Here is a 19322-nt window from a genome sequence, read left to right as displayed (position 1 = left end):
AGGGGAGAGAGAGAGAGAGAGAGAGAGCATGTGAACCTGGGGTTCTGTCTTTATTGGGGTTGAGGGTGGGGTGCTTAGGGTTTCATGGATTTACTCTGTTGGTGAATTTAAAACCCAAGAGCAGAAGGGGGAGGGTATAGCTCAGTGGTAGAGTGTGTGCCTAGCATGTGTGAGGTCCTGGGTTCAATCCTTACTACCTCCCTTAAGTAAATAAATAAATAAGCAAACCTAATTACCCCCCTCCAAAAAAAAAAAAAAGAACTGACATTTAAAAAAAATAATTTACTAAATAAAATAAAACCTAAGAGTGGGAATTAGAGCACAGGAAGGGAAAAGCAGAGTCACTCATATACTATCAGGTTATTTAGGTCACCCAGAGCTTTCTAAAAGGGGAACTTCATGGGTGAGATAGCCTAGCTCTTTAGCTCATTGTGTAGCTGGCAATGTGTTTATTCGAGATGGATGTTTTTGAAAAGGATGGCTCAGCAATCAAAAGCTTAATGACAGGCACTTACAATAAAAAGCTAATTGTCAGGTATTTATACAACAATTTTCCTAATGGCTAATGATGTCAAATATCTTTTCATGTGCTTATTTGCCATCTCTCTAGTCTCTTCAGTGAAATATCTCTTCATGTCTTCTGCCCATTTTCTAATTGAGTTGATTAGATTTTTGCCACTGAGGATTCTTTATATAGTCTAGATACTAGTCCTTTGTTGGATATATGGTTCGCAGTTGCTTTTTCCAAGTCTGTAGTTTGTCTTTTCATCCTCTTAACAGGGTCTTTTGCAGAGAAAATGTTTTTAGTTTTGCTGAAGTCCAATTTATCAAATTTTTCTTTTATGAATTGTATCAGTTTCCTATTGCAGCTATAAAAAATTACCACAAATTTAGTGGCTTAAAACAACTAATATATTATCTTACACTGCTGAAAGTCAGGAGCTTGAAAAACAAGGGTCTCACTGGGCTAAAATCAAGGCGTTGCCAAGGTTGCATTCCTTCTGGAGGTTCTAGGAGAAAATTCATTCCTTGCCTTTTCCTGCATGTTGAGGCTGTCCAAATTCCTTGGTTCATGACCCTCTTCTAGCAAAGGTGCCACTCCAAACCCTGCTTCTGGCATCACATTGCCTTCCCTGACTCTTACCTTCCTGCCTTCCTCTTATAAGGACCCCTGTGATTACATTGGGCCCAACAGATTAGTTAGGCAATCTCCCCATCTCTTAATCATATCTGCAAAGTCCTCAGCCATGTAAGGTACAAATTCACCAATTCTAAGGATTAGAACATCGACGTTTGGGGGTTAAACATTATTCAGCCTACTACATGGATCTTGTTTTTGGTGTCATGTCTAAGAATCCTTCACCAAGCCCTAGGTCCCCAAGATTTTCTCCCATGTACTTTTCCAAATTTTTTCTCATTTTACACGTAAGCCCATGATGCATTTTGAATTAATAATTGGATAAAGTGTAAGGGATTAATAATTTTTTGATTATATACAAAGTGTTATCTTGAGCAAACAGAACCATTGTACCTACTCAGACAAGGCCACCAAGATGGCTCATGTCCTTAAAGTGTTTTTGTTGATAGTACCTGATCCAAAACAGAGATAGTACACATGCCAAAAAAGGAAACTAGAGCATAGTATCACTTACAAACAAAGATGTAAACCTCTTAAATAAGAATAAACTGGATTCAGAATTCCCTTAACAGAATGCTCCAGGCCCAGAAAGGTTTATCCCAGGAATGCAAATATGGCTAAATATCAGGAAATCCATTCTTATGACACAACAGTAGGTCAACAAAGAAAAACTATATGATCACCTTAATATATGCTTAAATAGCATAAATTAAAATTCAATGTCCATTCTTGATTAAACACTCTTTAAAAGCTAGAAACAGAAGATACTACTGTAATATCATAAATGGTATCTATCTCAGATCAGTAGCCAACATCAGACAATGAAACTCTATAGACATTTCCATTAAAATCAGAAACAAACCAAGAATGTACTTTATCAACACAATTATTTACTACTATTTTCAGATTCCTGGCCATGCCAATATCAAGTGAAACAGAACTGAGACAAATAAATACGGGAAAGGAGACAACAGAATTAGGTTTAGAGGTGTCTCCTTTCTTATCACAACTCAAATCCTTACTGTAACACCCAAACTGCTATTTACACTGATACAACATCAACTGATAATAGGCTGAGGTGTGGTGAACAAGGAGAAGAATAAGAACAGGGTAGGAGGGGTAGACAGGGATTCAACATAAGGTGTTAGTACGTATTTTGGATGCTATTCTGAGTGAGATGGGAAACCACTGAAAAGTTTTGAATGAGGAAGTCACAATATCTGATTCCCTTTTACAACACTCTTCACTTTTTTGGGGTCAGTTTTCTTCAAGTTTGACAAAGTTTTCACTTTCCCCAATATATGAGAAAAGAAATGCCAAATCAATAGAAAATCAAGAAAAGCTATAACTTAACATTGAAATATGAAGATTTTTTCTGTTTTTTACTTTTAAAATGACTCTAAAGAAATATAATATTTTGACTTTTGACTCCATTAATGCATAATGAGCCAAGCAATAATTTTGACAAAAACACTGACTCTCTTAAGAACACGTAACAATAGGCAGAGTGACATACCTACAGTCAATTCATCTTTGAAAAAGGAGGCAAGAATATACAATGGAGAAAAGATAGTCTCTTTGGTAAGTCATGTAGAGAAAGCTGGACAGCTGCATGTAAATCAGTGAAGTTAGAACACTCTCTCATGCCACACACAAAAATAAATTCAAAATGGCTTAAAGGCTTAAACATAAGGCAGGATACGATAAAACTCCTAGAAGAGAACATAGGCAAAACATTCTGACATAAATCGTAGCAATGTTTTCCTAGGTCAGTCTCCCAAGGCAACAGAAATAAAGGCAAAAATAAACAAATGGGACTTAATAAACTTATGAGCTTCTGCACAGCAAAGGAAACCATAAACAAGACAAAAAGACAACCTACAGACTGGGAAAAAATATTTGCAAATGATGTGACTGACAAGGGCTTAATTTCTAAAATATACAAACAGCTCATACAACTCAATAACAAAAAAAACAAACAACCCAATCAAAATATGGGCAGAAGATCTAAATAGACATTTCTCCAAAGAAGACATACAGATGGCCAATAGGCACATGAAAAGATGCTCAATATTGCTAATTATCAGAGAAATGCAAATCAAAACTACAATGAAGTATCACCTCACAGCAGTCAGAATGGCCATCATCCAAAGGTCCATAAACGATAAATGCTGGAGAGGGTGTGGAGAAAAGAGAACCCTCCCACACTGCTGGTGGGAATGTAGTTTGCTCCAGCCATTATGGAAAATAGCATGGAGAGTCCTCAAAAGACTAACAGTAGACTTACCATATGATCTAGCAATCCCACTCCTGGGCATATATCTGGAGGGAACTCTAATTAGAAAAGATACATGCACCCCAATGTTTATAGCAGCACTATTTACAATAGCCAACACATGAAAACAACCTAAATGTCCATCGATAGATGACTGGATAAAGAAGTGTGGTATATTTTATACAATGGAATACTACTCAGCCATAAAAAAGAATAAAATAATGCCATTTGCAGCAACATGGATGGATCTGGAGATGGTCATTCTAAGTGAAGTAAGCCAGAAAGAGAAAGGAAAATACCATATGATATCACTTATATGTGAAATCTTAAAAAAAAAAATATCTACAAAACAGAAACAGACTCACAGACACAGAAAACAAACTTATGGTTACCGGGGGAGAAGGGTGTGGGAAGGGATAAATTGGGAGATTGAAATTTGCATATATTACTATATATAAAATAGATAAACAACAAGTTTCTACTGTATAGCACAGGGAACTATATTCAAAATCTTGTAGTAATCTGTGGTTAAAAAGAATATGAAAACGAATATATGTATGTTCCTATATGACTGAAGTATTGTGCTGTATATCAGAAATTGACACAACATTGTGAACTGACTATACCTCAATAAAAATATTAAATACATACATACATACATACATACATACATACATACATACATACATAAATAAATAAATAAATAGGAAAAGAAATCCACAAACAATAAATGCTGGAAAGGGTGTGGAGAAAAGGGAACCCTCTACACTGTTGGTGGGAATGTAATTTGGTGCAGCCACTATGGAAAACAATATGAAGGGCTCTTAAAAAACTAAAAATAGACTTACCATATGATCCAGCAATCCCACTCCTGGGCATATATCCATAGAAAACTCTAATTCAAAAACATACATGCATCCCAATGTTCATAACAGCACTATTTATAATAGCCAAGACATGGAAGCAACCTAAATGTCCATTGACAGATGAACAGATAAAGAATATGTAGTATCTATAAACAATGGAAGACTACTCAGCAACAAAAAAGAATGAAATATTGCCATTTGCAGCAAAATGGATGGACCTAGAGATTATATTACTAAGTGAAGTAAGTCAGGCAGAGCAAGACAAATATCATATGATACTACTTATATGTGAACTCTAAAAATGATCCAAATGAACTTACTCACAAAACAGAAACAGACTCACAGACATAGAAAACAAACTTATGGCTATCAAAGAGGAAAGTGGGGAGGGATAAATTTGGAATTTGGGATTAGATTTTATATAAAATAGATAAACAACAAGGATCTACTGTATAGCACAGGGAACTATACTCAATAGCTTGCAGTAACATATAATGAAAAAGAATATGAAAATATATATATGTATAACTGAATCACTTTGCTGTACATCAGAAACACAACATTGTAAATCAAGTATAGTTCAAAAAAATTTTCTTAAATAGGCAGAGTGAGCTATCTAAAGAAAACATTGCATCCTAAACAAAGTATACTTTTGTTTTAACAGCTACAGCAAGAGAACTGTTTGCTACATCATAATTGGCGTAGGGGATACCTGCAGATCTTGGCACAGAAGCTCTGTGCCAAGCTCTCTTCAAGTTTCTGGAAACATTAACTGAAATCATTGAAGAGAAAGGCTACTATTTTCAAACAGGTGTCTAATATCAATAAAGCAAGACTTGTAATCTAATGCTGTCACAAATCTCCAATGGCAAGAAGTATAAATCAACACCTGGCTAGAAAGCAGAGGTAGTTGAATTGTTAGATTCTTTTTTGTTTTTGTTTTGTTGTTGTTTTAATTTTTTTATTTTGGGGGAGGAAGTAATTAAGTTTTTTTAATTTATTTTTTTGGAGGAGGTGCTGGGGATTGAACTCAGGACCTTGTGCATGCTAGGCAGGCACTCTACCACTAGGCTATAGCCTCCCCCTCAAAATGTTAGATTATCAAAGGAACTCAGCCATAAACTTTTCATTGAAATAGGAGAGCAAAGGGTCACTGTTTGAGTTGCCATAGAAATCATCCCGCTCCAAATATTTACCATGTGTCAATATGCAGCTCATCAACCATAAAAACTTTCCAGAAAGATGACCCTATTTTAAAATGCACTTGGGGTAGGGTCTAGCTCAGTGGTAGAGTGCATGCCTAGCATGCACGAGGTACTGAGTTCAATCCCCAGTACCTCCATTAAATAAATATATAAATAAACCTAATTACCTACCCCCCCAAAACAAAACAAACAAAATATATATAATGCACTTGGAAGGTCATAAGCGTAATAAAGAATGCTTATATTTACTTGAAGAATATTTAACAGAAAAATATGACATCTTCATTCCAAACTTCAAGGACTATATTTTCTTCTTTTTTAAAAAAATTGAGATGTCTTTCACATACCACATAATTACCCTTTTAAAGGGTACGATTCAGTGGTTTTTCATATTTTCATATACTCATATATTCACATGGGACATCTTAAGCAAGCCCATGAGAAAAAATAACCTCCCCTCAAAAGAAGCTGACACAGCATTTCTATTTAGTGTTTTGTACTACATAGTTAATAAAGATTTTTAAAAAGCATATATTTGGATTTTCTTTTCTTTTTAATTTATTTTCATTATCAATTTTGGTATCTTTATACAGGTGGGTTTTCAGGAACAAATTAGAATGTATTATATTGCACCAAACATGATATAAATTTACCTTATGACAGCTTAATGCCTGAACTTGTTCCAGGAATCAATAGGCTACAAGTTATTTGCAAACAGTATGATTGTTTAATTTAAAAACTCCAGAGAATAAACTAAGAAATTGTTAGTACTGATAAGAGAGTTCAATCAAGTGGCTAAATGCAAGATAATATACACAAAAATCAACGTTTCCTGTATAATAATAATCAATCAGAAACATGAAAGAGAAAACCCACAGGCTCAAAATGGTGTCACTTGTGCTAAAGTCCGTTATACCAAATCTAAGCCCATGAAAGCTAACCTAATTGCAGTTTTGCCCTTCACCAGAAATGTAATCTTAATCAACTAGTCTCGAATATTCTGGTCAGTGCCAATGAAGTAACCTGTCACATGGGTCCTCTCTATCTACCTGGCCCCTCAAGAGTAGGAAGAGGCAATTTGCTAGTTCTGTTCCCCACGAAAAGTAGATGTCCTGTCCCCAAATAACCCTTTCTTTTCTTTTGTTATTGATTTCCTTGCCCTACCTTCCTCTCTATAAAAGCCTTCCATTTTGTACTGCTCCTGGGAGAGTCCTTCTAGTTGCTAGATGGGATGCTGACTGATGCACGAATCACCCAGTAAAGCAAATTAGATGTTCAAATTTACTCCGTTGAATTTTGTTTTTTGACAGGATTCAGTCTCTCTGCTTACAGTTCCCTGATGGTCTCTTCCCTCAGGAGAAAATGGAGCAGGCTTCCTCAGGGCTTACAAAGATTTGTCCTTGACCCTGGTGCTTTCTAGGCCAAAGCAAGACCTCAACCCAATGGACCAACACTATTGTCTGAGTGTGTAGCAAAATCAGTGGCCAAGGTCCCTCAGAATTTGTTGAGCTGAAGAACTGAGTGAGTCTCTGGACAGACATCTCTGAACAGGCGTCCCTCAAGCATGCTACAGGCCCAAGCTCACTTCCATCCTGTGACTGCCTAACAAGAGGGTACCACGAGAAGGTGAAGAAGTGAGAGGGAAAATAGATGAGGGGGAGGGTTCCTTGTTGTGGGGTGAGAGGAGACCTTCAGACTCACTGCCACCCCCAGATTCAAGACTATCACAGGGAGACTGCCCTTTGTTAGGCCTCCGCAGCAGAAACCACCAGTCTCAAGGCATAGTGTCTGAGGAAAAGCTAAGTTTTTAGAGCCTAATCTCTGGCTCTCAGGACCTAGTGGACCTTTTTCTCAATAACTAGTTTTCCTCTTTTCCCCAGTAACTGGAAAACAACTGAGTTTAGGGACGGCCTAGGACAGGGAACTGGTGAGTCACAAAACAGAGCAGTCATGCTGATAGCTGCAGGGGGACTCCACCCCCTTGACAAACCCAGTAGCTTGGAGACACGGCCCCAAAACATCTGTGTAAACAAGACCTCCCCGAAGGCAAGCAGAGTCTGGGAGATGCCTCAGTCCTTATCCCCAAGATCTCTCACACCATATGACATATACAGGTCATTACAGCAAACACTGCTCCTAGAGGATTAGCAGTTCAGCAAATGTGTCAGCCTGAATTGCTCTCTGTGCCACAATTGATCACGACCCTGTGCTTTCGCTATTTTAACAAATGCTTATGGAGTTCCTACCATGTGACAGGCCCTTTTCTAGAGGCTGGGATTGGAGCACTGAATAAAACAAAGACCCGGCCCTCACCAAAAAGATGAGGTGAGAGAGGTAGATGGGGGCTAGATCAAGTCAGACCTCATAAGACAATGTGATGATAGCTTTGGATTTTCTACTAAGTGAGATGAGGAGTTGTTGGGAGGTCTAATATTTTTTATTATGAAAAAATTTAAACATACACAAAACCAGAGAGAACAGTAATAATGACCCTCCATAAATGTATCACTGAGATTCCACAATTATTAAGATACTACCCCTCGCTTCATCTATTCCAACTTTTCCTTTTTTAAGCTGAAGTGTTTTAAAGCAAATTTCACCCTTAAACATGTCAAATCTTAAAAATATGACCATTTTCTCACATAACAATAAAGTCGTTATCACCCCTAAAAATTAACTATGATTAAGGTCCTTAGTTTCCATAGTATCATCTAATACTCAGTCCATGGTAAAATTTCCCTAATTGCCTTCAAAATAGATTTTTTTACATTGGTTTATGATGTCCCATAAATTATTTTCATCTGGAGCCATCCTCCCTCTCCCCTCCCTCATTTTTTTCAGACCATTGACTTCTTGAAGAAACTACCACTGTCTTATAAAAGGTCCCATATTCTGGATTTGTCTGTTAGCTTCCTCAGTGTCCTTTAAGTCGTTCTTTATCCTTTCTATTTCCTATAAGCTGGAAGGTAGCCAGAGGCTTGTTTAGATTCAGGTTCAATTTTGAAGGTAAGAGTACTTGGTAGGTAGGTAGTTTACATCGGGGATATCCCCCTTTCAGTGTTTCTAAGACTGATTTAAGAGTGGGTGGTAAGACTCTGACCTGTTGATACTAACATTCCCCATGAACCTTCACCTCATGGTTTTAGCAGTTAGTGATGATCGTTGTATGACACAATTATTTCATCAGAGGTTGCACAATGATGTTTTTCTACTTCTATCATTCCATCCACACATATTAGCACACACAATGCAGTCTATTGATAAGCTTCACTTCCAACTCCATCCTCTTTAACCTATTCCTTCCCTCTCTCTACAGGGAAGAATTTTTGTTACTTTGGGGTTTTTTCCTTCTAGAGTTCTTTTTACAATTAGAAGCATTTATATGCTATATTTGTATGTATACATATATATATATTAACATTCGCCCTCTTCTTAACCAAAGGTTGCATTGCTATATGTACTATTCTGTATCTTGCTTTTTTCACTTAAAGCATATCCTGGAAATCACTTCATATCTGTTTCAAGATCTTCCTCATTACTGGTTTTGAGCAGGGGAAAGGCAAAATTCAACTTATAGTTTAGAAGTTCCTTCCTTCAGCTCCTTGTAAAAAATCGAATTTCAAAGGGCAAATACCAAAGTAGGGAGAGTATTAAGAGGCTGCCATCTTGGATTGGGCAAATAAAGGCAACTCCCTAGGGATGGATGGAGGGGCCTGGGCCACTGACAACTTCACTGAGTAGACCAGAACAATAGCCACCTTGCGGTGCCTGCAAGAGAGAGAAATGTATCTTTACCTTATTTAAGCCACATTTTATTTTATATCTCTGTCGCAAGCACTGCACCTACATCCTAACTAACAAATCATTCTTATCCTAACATGCTCTGATTGTTACAACTGGAAGTCAAGACAACTGGCTTCTTGTCTTAACTGGACCTTGAGCAAAGAAGAGGTGAGAGGAACAGCATGAGTGAGGTTTCAGAGGCTGTGTAATTTGGCCTTTATCGCAAAAGCAATAAAGAACCCCTGAAAGTGATGGCACAGAGGAATTTTCTAAAGATTAAGTGGGTAGTAATAGAGAAAGGAAGAGAAACCAGAGGCCAGGAGACCAGAATAGGAGCCCAGCCCTCGGCCTCGCTTCTACCCAACAGGTAGTCACTGATGACTCAAGATAACTTATTTCCTCAAAGACTTACCATGGTTAACCATACCACTCTCTGACTCCACTTCTTACTATGTTCTTTCCTTTTCTTTTGTTTACAGCAGTTTTTTCCATTTATTGTTTCATAAAAATGAGACCATATTAGATTTTCTGTATCTTATTTTACTCATTCAAGGCTACCTCATAAAAATCCTGCCAAGGTAATTGGTATAACTCCTTTTTTTTTTAAATTGAAGTGTAGTCGATTCACAATGCTGTGTTAGTTTCTGGTGTACAGCATAGTGTTTCCGTCATACATATACAATCATATATTCTTTTCATATTCTTTTTCATTATAGATTACTATAAGATATTGAATATAGTTCCCTGTGGTATACAGTAGGACCTTGTTGTTCACTTCCTACTATTTTCTCCACTTGTTTCTAACTCCACTCCAGCCACAGGACCTGCTTGCTATTCCCTGAATAAATTCCTTGAACAAGTACACCCCTGTCTCAGGGCTTTTGTACTTGCTGCTCCTTCTGTCTGGAATGGCTCTTCCCCTTGATAGCCACATGCCTTCCCTGGCCGATCTACCTAAAATGGGAGCTCACTTCCCATCTCTCTTATTCTGATTTATTTTACTCCACAGAACACAGAATCTATCACCACTTAGCATCATATATTTATTTGTTTGCTGTTGTCATCCCTCCCTAGCATATAAGCATCAGGAGGACAGGGATCTTGTTCAGTTCACACCTGAAATGCCAGCATTTAGAAAACTGCACAAAATACAGTTAGCACAGAATAAATATTTGTTGAATGAATGAATGACATAGAAAATAGATTTCACTGAATTCCTTTGACTAGTACTTGACTTCAAGGAGTCTTAGAGGAAATGTGAGGCAACAGAGGTGAAGAGGGGAGGACTAGGATGGAAAACTCAGCCCTGAGACTAAGAACACGGGGGAAGGAGCTTGAAGAGGAGCTAAAAGGCTCAGCTCAACCCCATTTACAGACTGAAAAGCACTCAGATCAACTTCTGTGGAGATTTTAACGTTTTCTGTAACTAACTAAACCTGCTATTTTTGCATTTCTGTCTTTTCCCCAAAGTTATAAAAATTAAGAACAACAGACTTTTAAACTTTTGGAACAAAGTACATAAAAGTATCTTCAAGTGGTGGGAGGGTATGGCTCAGTGGTAGAGCACATGCTTAGCATGCACAAGGCCCTGGGTTCAATCCCCAGTACCTCCATTAACAAAGAAGAAAGAAAGAAAGAAAGAGAGAGAGGAAGGAAGGAAGGAAGAAAGAAAGAAAAGAAAAATATCTTCATAATCAGACAAATATCTTCATAATCTCAGAGAGGGGAAAAATTTATTAAAATAGCACACAAAACATACAAACTAAAACTAAGAAATTTTAAAAATCTCTAAAGAAAGTGAAGATAATCTACAAATGAGGAGAAAAATCATTCATTCAACAAATATCACTGAACACCTACTACGTGCCAGGCACTGTTAATGGTCCTTAGGATAAATCAATAAACAGATCAAAACCAAATCTCTGCCCTTAAGGAACATTCTATTGAAATGCACATGTTAATTAATATGGGCCAGGCACCATCCTAAGTGCTTTATATATATTAACTCATTTAATTGGCACAATAATTCTATGGCTTAGGTACTCCACAGATGAGAAAAATGAAGCTCAAAGAGGTTAAGGAAACTGAGGCACAGAGAGGTTAATTGCCTGAAACCACACAGTTAGTGAAGGGTGGAGCTGGGATTTGAACCCAGACAGTGTGGCTTCAGAGAGGCCATGCCTTCTATTCCTTACTGAAACTTCACATATTGATATTCACAGCACCTAACTGACAAAGGATTAGGATATGGACTGTATCAAGAACATCTACATATAAGTAAAAAAAAAGAGTAAAAGACACAAGCATGTATTTTCCGGAAGAAATATAGCCTATAAATATATGAACCGATACTCAACCTCTTTAGTAATTAGGGAGATACAAATTAAAACCACAAAAAGGTAGCACTGGACGTGAAACTGACTGGCAAAAATGTAAAAGTCAGTTAAAGCCAAGTGTTAGGATATGAAGCAATGTGAAGTCACACTCTGGTGAAAGCACGTGATATAATCACTTTGGAGAACAATCTAGCATGTCCTCGTAAAACTGAATCTGAACAGGACCTATGACTCAGCAGTTCCACTCCAAGGCATACATCCTAGAGAAACTTTGATGCGTGAGCACAAGACATGTTTAAGAATGTCCTAGAAGCAGGGTTCATAAAAGCAAAAACAAGCTGGAAACAACCCAAATGTCCATCTAATAAGACCACGGATGAATAAAGCACAGTACATCCATCTATAGTCACACAATGGAATACAAAAAGCAGAGCTACATATGTCAACAAACATAAAACTCAAATCTTAGAGTTGAGTGGAAACGATCAAGTCAGAGAAATACCATATTATCTGTGTGTGTGTGTGTATGTGTGTGTGTATACACACATACACACACACACACATATATAGGCAAAACTAAACAACATTGTGATGAAACTGCAAATAAAAGAAAGGGAATGATAGACAAACACGTCAGTATAGAGGTTATTCAAAGTGGGAGAGAAGATGAGGGGAATGAGATTAGGGAGAGGCACGCAGGGGCCTTCGAAGCTACTGGTAGCTTATTTCTTTAGCTGGTTGGTAAATACACGTGTTCTCATTATTGTTATATAATATTATAAATAATATATAATTGTATATTAATTATAATAATTCATAATACATATAATACAACCATAATTATAATTAATATAATTATATTGCTTATAGTTAATATATAATTATAATAAATAATACAGAACAATATATAAGAATGTCTTCATTATTATTATTTCAACTCTTATATATGATATATTTGATATACTTCACAACACAAAGAAAAGAAGTCAAACCCTAGCTGATCTGAAAAAGATTATGGATTCTGTTCAGAAACAAGAAGGCTGGGGAGGAGCGGAAGGCCACTTCCATTTCCACTTGTCCCCTCTTTGCTCCTTGTCAGATCTCTCAGGGTTAACTGGACTCCTAGGACTTCCTCCTGGCACCTCCCCACTTGGTCTGTGCCCTTCCTACCAGTCTTTCCCCAGTGGTCACAAATTAGCAGCTGTTGGGCCAAATCTATTTGCCAGTTGTGTTTTGTTTAGACAGTCCAGTCGTTGTTTTTAAAATTTGAAGTAGTTCAGAAAAAGAAAACCCACATCCATATATACATACCTATGTACATACATTCATACAGAGAGAGACAAAATAAATATGCGAAATATTGACAATTGTTGAATTGAAAAGGTAGATGATATCCCAGGTGTGCACTATATTATTCTTTCCACTTTCCTATATGTTTGATTTTTTTTCACAAGAAGAAGTTGGAAAAACTAACTCTGAAGGCTTTGAGAAGGAGCATGTCCTCTCTAGTTCACCATAATCGCCGCCACTTCCTATTACACTCTCAGCCTGTTCCCTCATTTCTGGTACCTCTGGTCCCTAGAGACATTTGAGTTTACAACTTGTGGCTCAGCATGTAGGTCTTGGCCCCTCCTGGATCTCCCTGACCCCTGTGCGTACATGTTTGTCCAGCCCTTCCCGTAGGCCACAAAAACCATATGCAAAGTTTTGTTTTTAGAACAGGTAAGGACAGTGCAGGCTGATGTAATTCCCCACTACCCTGAGTAGACAGCAAAGCCCTCTCCACCCACCTCCCAGCAGCTACAGACACTTTGGCAAGTGTACTATACCTTATAAGACAAAAGTGGGGCCTTGAAAGAATCAAGCCACACCAGCTAGCTCCCCCTAGAAGATAAGATGAAGAATTTTTATGATTCTTTATGACTGGCATCAAAGGTGAAAAGTATGGGAAAGTCAGATCTTCCAGCAACATCAAAGGGCCTGTAAGGTAAACGACTGTAACAGGGATATAATGTATGCGATAAATGGCTGTTATCAGTGCCTGGACTTGTGAGTTAGAAAGAATCCCTTGAGGATGCTCAGGCACCAGAGTGTTTGCAACCAATAAACCATTCCTCTTCAGATGGATCGGCTCTTAGTCCCTCAGAGTCCAATGGCATCAGGGAAACTGAAGCAGCTTAGCACCTGCCCAGCCTTACTTGGTGATATGACAGGTTCCTTCTTTGCAGATTCTGGTTTTCACTCCTGCAGCTCTCATGCTGCACTAAACAAATCCTTGATTCCTGCCACCCCCAGCTTGGCTATTTCTGAACACACGATGCAGAATGAATTCATCCAATTGTTCAGCATGCAAAACAGGCTTAAAAGGAATAGGCAGAGAGTCAGAGGCAGGCAGTATCACTTGCAGGATAAACTGAGGTGGGCTGATGACACTGCATGACAGGCTGGACCAGCATGCCAAAGCAGGTAGGGAAAGGGCAAGACCCCTGTCTGATTGTCCTAATCACCTGGACAGAGAGATCAAGATCACTTGTCCTTCTGACCTCTCTTCACCTTTGATCTAGGACTACATGTGGGTGTTTTCAACAGGCTGTGTCACCTTTTGGAATGGCCTTATCTTTTGGTTTACTCTTGCCTTGATCTCCACACCTTGCTGCCATTTCAGATCTTAGAACTTCAACTTGTTTCTGATATCCAGATCTCCATAGGACCAGGCATTGGCTTTGGGGAATTATTAATGCCTGCTAATCCTTCCCTGTGAACTGCTTTGGCTATTTGCCGCCCACATCCTATTGTGATGGAACTCACTTAAGGATTTGATGCCACTCTGATGAATCCTTCCCAGGCCAGGGACTGAAGAGAAGGAAAAGAAGAACTGTATGACCAAAGTTGTAGCAAATACCTTCAGACGTCTGAGAAGGAAGTGAAGGCCAAGACCAGATAATTAGCTGCTAAATTGTGACCCAGGGGCAAGACAGCACTTCTCATGTGTAGTACTCAAGAGGGCAATCCCTTCTGGAAAAATGAATGAATGAATGAATGAATGAAAAGATAGAAAGAAAGAAAAGATAGAAAAATAGAGAAGAGAGACATCCATAAAACAATGAAGAGTGTGTCATCAACCAAGTATTATAATTAATACAATTATGTGAGGTCATGTTTTAAAAAAAAAGGAAGAAAAGAAAGGATCAGTGTACTTACAACCAGTTCTCACATTCCCATGTTTCCTAATTTCTTTTGGCTATCGCTCCATTTTCTTTGATACCATTCATGGCAGTCAGGACCACCCACATACCAAGAAAGTTCCTGGTCTAGGAAATTGCAGTCACTTTTGTCCTTAGTTCAGGTGAGATTAGAAAAAAAAATTTTTTCTCAAAAAGAAAAAGAAAACAATATGAAAGCATAGAAACCAATATGTTGATAAAACAGATTTCTTGTCCTGACTTTTCCTGGGTACAGGCTGATCTCAGTGATCCACAGCTCTCAAGACTCATTTTTCCACACCTCACCTTGGCCTTGGACTTAGCTTGTGCTTAAATGTTCCTGAGATTGAGTGGAGGTGAACCTAAGTGGCAGCCCTGCCAGGTCTAGTGGTATTGGAGAACTTCAAGAAACCTGCTTCTTAAGCTGTTTGGAAAAAAGGGTTAAGCCCTCTTTTCAGACCCAGTCATCTCCTTGGAGACAGAGACTGATTCTGCTGACTGCGCTACCTGGTTCCTGGACCGTACCTGCTTAACAAAGGCTTGAGAATATTCCACTTTCTGCACCACTAAATCTTAAAAACTGCTGGGAGAGAGGAAACTGAGCGGTGCCCACTGAAAGGGCTGCAGGTAAGTGAGGGTTTCCAATCAGTGACCTTTCACCTACCATTAAAAGACCTAGAAGTCTGACCAGATAGTGAAAGAGGAATATCTAAAAATTAGTGCTTCCTCCTTAATAGATTGGTTAAATGAATCATGGCATAGCCATACAATGAAATGCTGATGTTATAGAAAGAAAACTGACATGAAAAATGTCCATGATATACTGCTAGGTGAGAAGGTGGGTTACAAAATAGTACAGAGAATATGATTCCATTTTGATTAAGAAATTATACATAGTGAAAAGATACATGCACCCCAATGTTCATAGCAGCACTAGCTACAATAGCCAAGACATGGAAACAACCTAAATGTCCATCGACAGATGACTAGATAAAGAAGTTCTGGTATATGTATACAATGGAATACTACTACTCAGCTGTAAAAAAAAAAATAATGCCATTTGCAACAACATGGATAGGCCTGGAGATTATCATTCTAAGTGAAGTAAGCCAGAAAGAGAAAGAAAAATACCATATGATATCATTCATATGTGGAATCTAAAAAAACAAAGAAGATGCTAATGAACTTACCTACAAAACAGAAACAGACTCACAGACATAAAAAACAAACCTATGGTTAATGGAGGGGAAAGTGATAGGAAGGGATAATTTGGGAGTTGGAGATCTGCAGATACTAACTACTGTATACAGAATAGATAAACAAGTTCCTACTGTATAGCATAGAGAACTATATTCAATATCTTGTAGTAGCCTATAATGAAAAAGAATATGAAAACAAATATATTTATGTATCTGTATGACTGAAACATTATGCCATACACTAGAAATTGACACATTGTAAACTGACTATACTTTTTTAAAAAAGACCAATAAATTATACATAGTAACTAACATTTAGAGAGCTTTAAATATGAGCATATAAATGAACAAGGCACTGAAGAAAATGCTTTATGTTAATTACTTACTCTCATGACAACCCTATGACGTAGGTAGGTATTTACTCATCTTAGTGCTTCAGTGTCCTCCTACCTACAGACCTAGATATGCTGGACTCAAGAGCCCAAGCTCTCTACAGTGACAGTGACACTATTTCTATCTTTACATTTATACAGGAAAAAGTCAAGAAAGAGAGATACCAAGATGTGAACAGTTAACAGTTGTTATTTCTGGATGGTGAGATTATAAGTGACTTTTGTTCCCTTTATGCTTTCCTGCATAGTCTGAAAGTTTTATGATTTCTCTGGCTTATTTTTATAATCAGAAAAAACGATAAATCCATTTCCATTTTGAAAAAAGCAAACCAGCCATTGCTTCTTACCAGTAGGCAGCAAACCACTGGGGGGTTGCAGGGAGTAACTTAATTATTACAAGGATTCTGGAAAGTCCGATATGGCCCAAGCACTGTCTAGAATGAATAAAAAAATGCTTACACATTTTTTTCAAATGTCATGATATATACTATCATGATGTTGAGCCACAGTGCTTTAGTTCATTATATAGTTCTCAATCAAGGGATATTAACAATACAACTATTATTTTGTGGAAGTCCATGACATTTTAAAATACTAAAGCAAAGGATCAGGTCTGCTGCTAAAAGGGAAAATATACATACAGATCAACTCTCTGTAGCTTGAGCGGATTCTTAACTTACTTCCCTTTTTTCTGGGGGTGGGCAAGAGGAAATAAAGGGGGGAAACAAAGTGCACAAATTATTAGAAGTTCAATAGATAAACAAGATTATACTGTATAGCACAGGGAAATATATACAAGATCTTGTGGTAGCTCACGGTGAAAAAGTATGCGACAATGAATATATGTATGTTCATGTATAACCGAAAAATTGTGTTCTACACTGGAAATTGACACAACATTGTAAACTGACTATAACTCAATAAAAATAAAACTTAAAAAGGAAAAAAAAATAAAGTTCATCCAGGAAAAATCCTAAAGAAGACAATTTAGGACAAGAGAGCATGGAGAGGGAGTTGGTGTTAGCCCAGAAAATTCTATTCTGGAAAGACAGAATGCTAATCGTCCCTGTATTGCCAGGGGCTAGTCCTCACCCTCAACCCCAGGGATGTCAACAGGGATTACAGAAGATGGCAATACTTGAATGCTCACTTTTGCTTGAGGGCCAAGCTGATATTCAATTAGCAGGAAAAGCTGGAGTGGGGACGGCCCTCCAGGTGCAGGGAAGGCAAAGTAGGTAGAACTTTGTCCTATGCCAAACTGACTTAAAGGTCAGCACTTGCCTTCCTTTCTCTCATTCTTCTTTTCCTCTTTTGCAGTGTGTCCCTTGTTCTCTATTTCTATATAGCCTCTTGTCCTCCCCACGCATGTCCCCAGAACACACTCCTCCACAGGACTCCTGTGGTCTCATTACCCATAAGTAACCATCCTGATCACAGACCTCAAACTAAGATACTAACTTATTGACGGTTCATTTAATACCAAGGACCTAGGATGTTCCAGGCATTAGGGGCAGATGCACTGACAAATAAGATATGGTCCCTACCCCTTTAGAAGCCTATAGTCTTCAGGTGTGAAAAGCAAACAAAAACAAAAACAGAAACAAAAAAGAACAAAACGAAAAAAAAAAAACCCACGATAACTCAAGTTGCTTCAAAGGGCATGAAGTTATAACGTGATAAGAGACGGGCGTCAGAGAGAGAAACGAGTACTTTGCTGCCCCAGCCCTCACTTTGGCCTGGACTTGGAACTCACCTCCGAACCCAGCTCTACATCTTCACCCCTGCTTGTGGGAGCTGGTGCTGAGGGGTGGAAGACTGGCTTACTCCAAGGGAGAACAGTCTTCAGCAGGTCAATGGCAGGCAAAAAGGAGGGTAGGAAGTGGGGTTGTTCTGTGTTAAAAAAGTAAATGAAAAGCTGGGGAGGGTAGAGCTCAGGGGTAGAGCACGTGCTTAGCATGCACAAGGTCCTGGGTTCAGTCCCAAGTACCTCCATTAAATAAACAAACAAACAAACAAAACTAATTACTGGCCCCCCCCCAAAAAGTAAATAAATAGAACCGAATCACTTTGCTGGATACTGGAAACTAACACAACATTGCAAATCAACTATACTTCAATTTTTTAAAAAAGTAAATGAATATCTTGCCAAAAGGCTCAAACCAAAGTCTGATCCAGTCTTTGAATCCAGCTGCCAATCTCCCGGAAACAAAGGAGGAAGCTGCTAAGGTACACCATGAGTACGCAGCAAGCAAAGTCCAGGCTGTGGGAGATTCTCCAGGTCAAATGTGGGTTGTTCAACAGACAAATAGTCAGGAAAAGGAATGGATGGAGGGGGAACCTGGAGGTGAAAACAGACTTAAACTCTTCAAAATGTCATAAAAGACAAGGAAAGACCAAAAAACTGTCACAGATTGGAGGAGACTAAGGAGACATGATGATGAAACACAATGTGGGACCTGATAGAATCCTGTAACAGAAAGAAGATGGACATTAGGAGAATTGAATAAGGGCTGGAGTTAAGTTAATAGTAAGGTACCAGTATTGGTTTCTTAGCTGTGATAACTCTACTATGGTTACACAAGATGGTAACATCTATATAACATAGTTACATAGGGGAAGCTGGGTGAAGGGTACAGGACACTCTCTACATTATCTTTGCAACTCTCCTATAAATCTAAAATTATTCCAAAATAAAAAGTTTAAGAAGGAGAAAATTTAAGGGACATACGAATTTTTTCAATGGACAAGACTTAAATCATAGTCATTAGGGAAGTATGTTTGGGTGATAAAACCAGAGAAATGCAAGGAAAAGATTCCTCTAAAGGTCAGGATAATGGTTACTTTCAGAGAAGGAAGAAGGTTGTTACTGGAACAGAACACAAGAGAGGCTTCTGGGATGGGTGGAAAAGCCCTATTTCTTGATCT

The 19322-nt window shown here is 38.2% G+C and overlaps 1 protein-coding gene across 11 annotated transcripts in view; it reads right to left on the bottom strand.

Moving 5' to 3' along the window:
• The window catches only part of P2RY4 (pyrimidinergic receptor P2Y4), a 152954-nt gene that overhangs the window by 89873 nt on the left and 43759 nt on the right, over positions 1–19322 (bottom strand). The gene's annotated exons all lie outside the window — the stretch shown is intronic.

Source organism: Camelus ferus, chromosome X (genome assembly GCF_009834535.1).
Source record: "Camelus ferus isolate YT-003-E chromosome X, BCGSAC_Cfer_1.0, whole genome shotgun sequence".
Taxonomy (NCBI): Eukaryota; Metazoa; Chordata; class Mammalia; order Artiodactyla; family Camelidae; genus Camelus; species Camelus ferus.
The sequence above is the reverse complement of the archived record's forward strand: the minus strand, read 5'-3'. Positions and strand labels throughout refer to the sequence as shown.